Source organism: Psammomys obesus, unplaced genomic scaffold, assembly GCF_907164565.1.
Source record: "Psammomys obesus unplaced genomic scaffold, mPsaObe1.curated_primary_1811, whole genome shotgun sequence".
Lineage (NCBI taxonomy): Eukaryota > Metazoa > Chordata > Mammalia > Rodentia > Muridae > Psammomys > Psammomys obesus.
In genome coordinates this window covers 16922202-16929058 of record NW_026596091.1, presented here as the reverse complement: position 1 = coordinate 16929058, position 6857 = coordinate 16922202, and positions in this window count along the sequence as shown.

The window sequence follows — 6857 nt, the reverse complement described above, 5'->3', positions numbered from 1 at the left end:
TTTTTTTTTTTTATTTTTTTATTTTTTCGAAAATCAAAGACATGGTTATATTTCTTTTTTTTTTTTCTTTTTAGTTACATTTTCTTAACTCCGTGTCCCAGCTGTATCCCGCTCCCTCATTCCCTCCCCAACCCCACACTCCCTCCCTGGTCTCCTCCCTGCCCCTTTCCAAGTCCCCTGATAGGGGAGGACCTCCTCCCCTTTCATCTGTCCCTGTTTTATCAGGTATCTTCAGGGCTGGCTGCAAAGTCCTCCTCTGTGGCCTAACAGACTGCTCCTCCCCTGGGGGGAGGTGTCAAACAGCCTGCCCTTGAGATCCTGTTAGAAATAGTCCGTGTCCCCCTTACTTTGGAAAACTACTTGGTTACTGAGCTACCACAGGCCACATCCGAGCAGAAGTTCTAGGTTATATCCATAGATGGTCCTTGGTTGAGTTTCAGTCTCAGAAAAGACCCTGTGCCCAGATATATTTGGTCCTTGTAGAGCTCCTATCCTTTCCATATCATACTAACTTCCCTTCTTTCATATGATTCCCTGCACTCTGCCGAGGGTTTGGTTATGAGTCTTAGTGTCTGCTTTGAAACACTGCTAGGTAGAGTCTTTCAGATGCCTTTTGTGGTAGACTCCTGTCATAAGTTCAAGGCACATCCCATAGAACTCATTGGCACAGGAGACAACTTCCTGAACAGAACACCAACAGCACAGGCTCTAAGAGCAACAATCAATAAATGGGACCTCATGAAACTGAAAAGCTTCTGTAAAGCAAAAGACACTGTCATCAAAACAAATAGACAGCCTACAGATTGGGAAAGAATCTTCACCAACCCTTTATCTGACAGAGGGCTAATATCAAGTATATATAAAGAACTAAAGAAGCAGAAAAGCAACAAACCAAGTAATCCACTTAAAAAATGGGGAACAGAGCTAAACAGAGAATTCTCGAAAGAGGAACATCGAATGGCAGAGAAACACTTAAAGAAATGCTCAACCTCATTAGCCATTAGGGAAATGCAAATCAAAACGACCCTGAGATTTCACCTTACACCCATCAGAATGGCCAAGATGAAAAACTCAAGTGATAGCACATGCTGGAGAGGTTGTGGAGAAAAGGGAACCCTCCTCCATTGCTGGTGGGAATGTAAACTGGTTCAACCACTCTGGAAGTCAATCTGGCGCTTTCTCAGACAACTAGGAGTAGTGCTACCTCAAGACCCAGCTATACCACTCCTAGGTATATACCCAAAATTTGCTCAAGTACACAACAGGGACATTTGTTCAACCATGTTCGTAGCAGCTTTATTTGTAATAGCCAGAACTTGGAAACAACCCAGATGTCCATCAACGGAGGAATGGATACAGAAATTGTGGTATTTTTACACAATGGAATACTACTCAGCAATCAAAAAGGAGGAAATCATGAAATTTGCAGGCAAGTGGTGGGATCTAGAAAAGATCATTCTGAGTGAAGTATCCCAGAAGGAGAAAGACAAACTTGGTATATACTCGCTTATATAGACCTACAAGACATGATAAACATAATGAAATCTACACACCTAAAGAAGATAATCAAGAAAGTGGACACAGGCGAAGGTGATTAATCCTCATTTAGAAAAACTTCTGATCTTAAATCACACTTGGAATTGTATTTCATAAAAGTTCAACAGTAACGCAAAGCCAGAGGATTTTAAATGGGAGTTCATGAAATACAAGAGGGGATTTTTTTTTTAATCAGGAAAACCTAAAATATTAAAAAAGAATGTCTTCTCTCTACTCCACCTTTTGTAACGGAAAACTCTTTCCTTTTATACATTGCCGACTTCTCATATCCTCCCTCCATGTTTTACACATATACTAGTTACTAGTTTACATTCAGGTTAACTTTCTTAACTTCCACAGAGAGAGAACACAAATCAGTGGTTTTTCTTTGTATGTATTGCTTATTTCACTTAAAGCAATATCCTCTAGTGTCCTCAGCTGTGTATAACTTTTGTTTGTTTGATTTTTATTCTTGTTATTTTTGGATTTTGGTATCTTTTTTTTTTTTTCTTGACAGGGTTTCTCTGTGTAGCCTCGGCCGTCCTAGACTCGCTTTGTACCCCAGGCTGGCCTCCAACTCACAGAGATCTGCTTGCCTCTGCTGGTATTACAGGCGTGTGCCACCGCGCCGGCTGTGTGTAAGATTTTTTAACGTTCCCAGTTTCCATGTATTTAATTTCAAATACTTCATTACTACTTTTTCTTTCTCAATTTTATCTTTGCTTTTGTTTTATAAACGTTTGCAGTTTTAGTCTTGCTCGAAGAACTTCATCTTACTTAAATTTCGTTTATTTTAATTTTTAAATGTGCTATGTTGATTATTAGTACGCTTCTTTCAAAGTCCATTAGTTACAATTTATTTTTCATTTTTAGCACAATTTTTAAAGAATTTCTTGATTTCTTCACTTAATTTTACTTCTTAAATATAAGAAGTTTGTAAAACTATGAATTTATTCCCACCTTCCCTTTCATTGCATTCTATACATCTTGATTTGCAAATGCAATTTCCTCTAAATCTGTAATTCTGAACTTTTTGTTTCCCTTTAGACCTCATAACTCTATAGATACAGGTTTATTGTTTATTTATTTTTTAAAAAAACTAACTTAGAGTAGGATTATATTTATTTATTTTGAAAATGAGGAGGGAAAGCATGGAACTAAGTCACAGTTATGAAACAGTGATATTGGAATGATGTCCGCTGGTTTGAAGGGACAAGGATTTACTTAAACAGTAAAACTAATTGAGGAAAATAAAATTATTTTCCCTTCCATGGTATTTTTTTCAGACTTGGAAATACTGAGTAGTTGGTATAGAGATCAGGATAATCATAAGGATGAAAGTATTTATTAGTTACAAGAATTTATGTTGTTATATGGTATCATTTTAATATTCTAGTACTTAATTTTAGAGATGATTCTATGCAAGAAAAAGCATCTTTACCATTATTTTTATTTTGCTTAGTTGAGTAATTTTAGGTACTTTGTACTGCACATAGTTCCAAATTTTGCTTAATATCTTGAAACTAATTTAGAAAGTAAATGTTGGTGACCTCAAGCAATGCACCCATTTGCTGTTCTGTAGCCAATTTTTAATTATGGAGATGACATTATAAATACCAAAGTATTTTATTTTCTTAATTTATAAATTAAGTAAACATAATTTTGTACAGTGACAAGTTTACCAGTAATCTACTTTTGTCTGTTACTAATGTCTATATTTTCCTCCTAGCCCAGTTTCTCATTTTCTAATGAAATAGGAGGTAATATACCAAATCATGTTTTCTAGATTGTGTGACTACAAAATGAGCATATTAGCTGAGACGTGGTTTATCTACAATGGTGACAGGCTTGAATATATTCCTGGCTGTGGTCCCAGGACATGTGGCAGGCTATGTACTCTTGGGGCTTTATACCATACTGAATCCACCCAACCTACCTAATGCACTCTTTAATAAATCTCATATCTAATAAAATGATTGTGTCACCTTGCACCCCACAAATGTATACTGTTAACATTGTCAAGAGATAACATTGTATATAGCTATTTTTTATTGCGATAAATACGTCTAATATGTCGATCAGTCTGGTGAATTTATATGGACACTTGATACTTAGCAAATGATACTTCAAACAAACTTTAAAACCCTATAAAAAATTTTAAAAAATTTTACCCACAAAAGAATACAAGAATGATTGTTAAGATTTCGATGTTCAGCAAAGCGTGTCATATTTTATAAAACTCTCTGCTGAATGTTCGTGCCGCCCCTGAAACGGCACAGTGGACATTTAATTTTCTAAACTTTAGTGCTAGGTACTCACATGGTTTATAGTTTTTTTTACATTAATTTAAAAATAAAAACGTTATGAATTTGTGCTCATAAAACATAAAATAAAAATAAATCATATTAAATTAATTCAAGGTATACACAATTTGTTTTGTTTTTTTTTTTTCCTAATCTGTTTTGCAACTAGCCACTCAGACCAAACAATGCTATGGTAAGTACAGCGACAAGCAAGAATCTGGAGAAACTCTATAATTAGGTAAAAGGATCAGCAGACGAATAGCTGTGGGCGAAACTCTAGAACCACGAGGCTGTGAGAGATACAGATAGGACACTCACCTAGTGCCCTCATAGGGAGCTGGGGCCCATTGACACCTCAGGTTTGGCCATCTGGCTTCTAGACCTTTGAGACAATTGTTTTAATTTCGGTTGCTTTAAATCACTTGACTCCAAGGTTTCTGCTGATTGTGGCCAGGACACAGCAGTTACTCCCTTTGTCTTCTAAAAACTGTCTCTTTATCCCTTAATATAAGCTCTTGGGTTTAGTCTTACAGTATTTCTCAATACAGAATAGTATTAGTCCTTTCATCCAACCTGGTACCAGAGAGATGAATGAAAAGTCTCTTGCTTGGTAGGAAAACACTCTGACCCTGTGCTATCAATGAGAGTTAAATGTAGCTAAGTTGAGGTATTAGCTATTATTATTTAAAGATTTTTTTTAAAACCTACTAAATAGAAAGTATTTATGAGAGGCTCAGTTTAAATTGTAATATGGTATACTTTAAAATATCTTCCTAGACAACGATAAACAGGGTTATTAAATCTTTGAAGTCTGGTTCAATTTATCTCAGTTTTTTTTTCATATTTAAGTTATGCATATACCATCATTAATTTAGCTTTTTTCATGACTCAGAGACCGTTTGGTTGTTAAGTTTCTCCTAAGAAACAGGACAAATAAGAGACAGACAGAAAAACACATCAACGTATATGCAAAAATACATATAAAATGAAGAATTGGCTCTGTGACTATAGAGGCCAAGATGTCTACATCTGAAAGGTAGCTGTCCACAAAAGCCCATGACGGAATTTTAGCTCAAGTCTAGAGGCCCGAGAACCAAGGAAGCTAGTTCTAGAAATTGCAGCCCAGATGCAGAAGACTCGTTTCCAGTTCAAGCAGGAAAAAAGCCAAGGTCCCTTTCTCCCTGGGATTGTGTTTTACTCAGATAAGTTGGAAGATACTTATCTTGGGGAACACAAGCCTTGCTGAGTATGCTGATTTGTTAATTCCATTTGGAGCACCCTCACAGACACATCAGAAACGTGTAATCCGGGTATTCTGTGGCCCAGGCAAGCTGACACTCAACCCGAAACATGAAGTACGCGTATCCTTAGAAGAGAATCCGTTGGGTGTGATACAGTGGTCTCAGCTATGCCTAACAACGAACTCTCTTAGAGTGGAAGTTTGGGGGCAGGGTGTCGCGGTAAGAAGAAGAAAGGTTGGTGTATAGCGCGCAGGAATTCTCAGGATGAAAAAACCTCCTGCCACATCAAGTGTTAAGCTCCCACAATGAGAGAGCCTCAATTTGATGGTAAAACTCCGTTTTCGCTTTATTTTCCCTTCGGGATTGCATGTACTTGCTTTAAAATATTTACATTATCACATAGATTTTACAACCCCTTTTCGATCCAGTATGTGAATCAAAATCCGTGAACAGTATTCACAGATTAGTTTGGAGCCATTAGATATTAATAAGCGCCGCTACAGTTTGAATGCCATCTCCCGCTCTAAACCCGCTTTTTGAAACCAGGAATTCCAATGTGATGTGCTGAGGAGTGGCAGTGAAGGCATTCAGGAGTGGGCGGGTTGCTCATGCGGACTTTGAACTTTCTCAAGGGACTAAGTTAACTCTTGCATGAGGAGTTGCAGGAAATTATTTACAATGTGAGTCTGTCCCTTGTGCTTTCCACGTGTCAGGTAGAAGCAGCAAGAGTCCTTGCTGGGGGCTGAGATGAGGCTGGTACCATGCTTTGGGCATCCATGTGGTCATCCCACTTCTTAGAACAATAATTCTCAACTTGTGGGTCCACGAGCACTTCACAGGGGTGGATGAAAACTGTCGGAAAACACAGGTGATGATGATTTGTAACAGTAGCAAATTTACAGTTATGAAATAGCAACAAAAACGATTTTATGGTTGGAGGTCACCGTGATGTGAAGAACTGCATTAAGGGGTCACAGCTTTAGGAAGGTTCAGAACCACTGCTTTAGAAACACGACCTTCAATTGGCCGGTTTTCCTTTTTTTTTTAAAAAAAAAATATTAATCACAGGTTATTTACTTTGTATCCCATCTGTAGCCCCTTCCTTCATTCCCTTCAAATCCCACCCTCTGTCCTTCATCTCCTCCCTGCCCCTTTCCAAGTCCACTGATAGGGGAGGTCCTCCTCCCCTCCCATCTGACCCTAGCTTATCAGATTTCTTCAGGACTGCCTGCAATGTCCTCTTCTGTGACCTGGCAAGGCTGCTCCTCTCTCCGGGCTGGGGGAGGGGGGGTGAGGTCAAAGAGCCAGCCATTGAGCTCATGTCAGAAATAGTCCCTGTTCCCCTTGCTAGGGAATCCACTTGGACACTGAGCCAACCAAGGACCATGTATGGATATAACCTAGAACTCCTGCTCCGGTGTAGCCCCTTTTCCTTTTAAATCGCCGAGTTTCACGTCTTTTGTCACTGCAGGGGAAAGTGGAATGAAACAGATGTGGTGGGTGCCCTGCAGACACTTTAGTTATTTTACCAGGCTATTTTGTCCATTTCTCAACTGCTTCAGATGTTTTGGTATTTGCTTTCTAGAGCTGTCACTGCAAACTCTCACTCATTTCCAGTTTGTCTCGAAAAGGTTTGTATACCCAAATTTCATATTCACACAAAAAAATAGATATTCTGAAGGTGTTAGTGTAGTACTTTATATGTGTCAGGCTGAGCCTGTTACTTGGATTATTTAAAATTTCTTTATCCTTACTGACACTCATATATATATGTGTG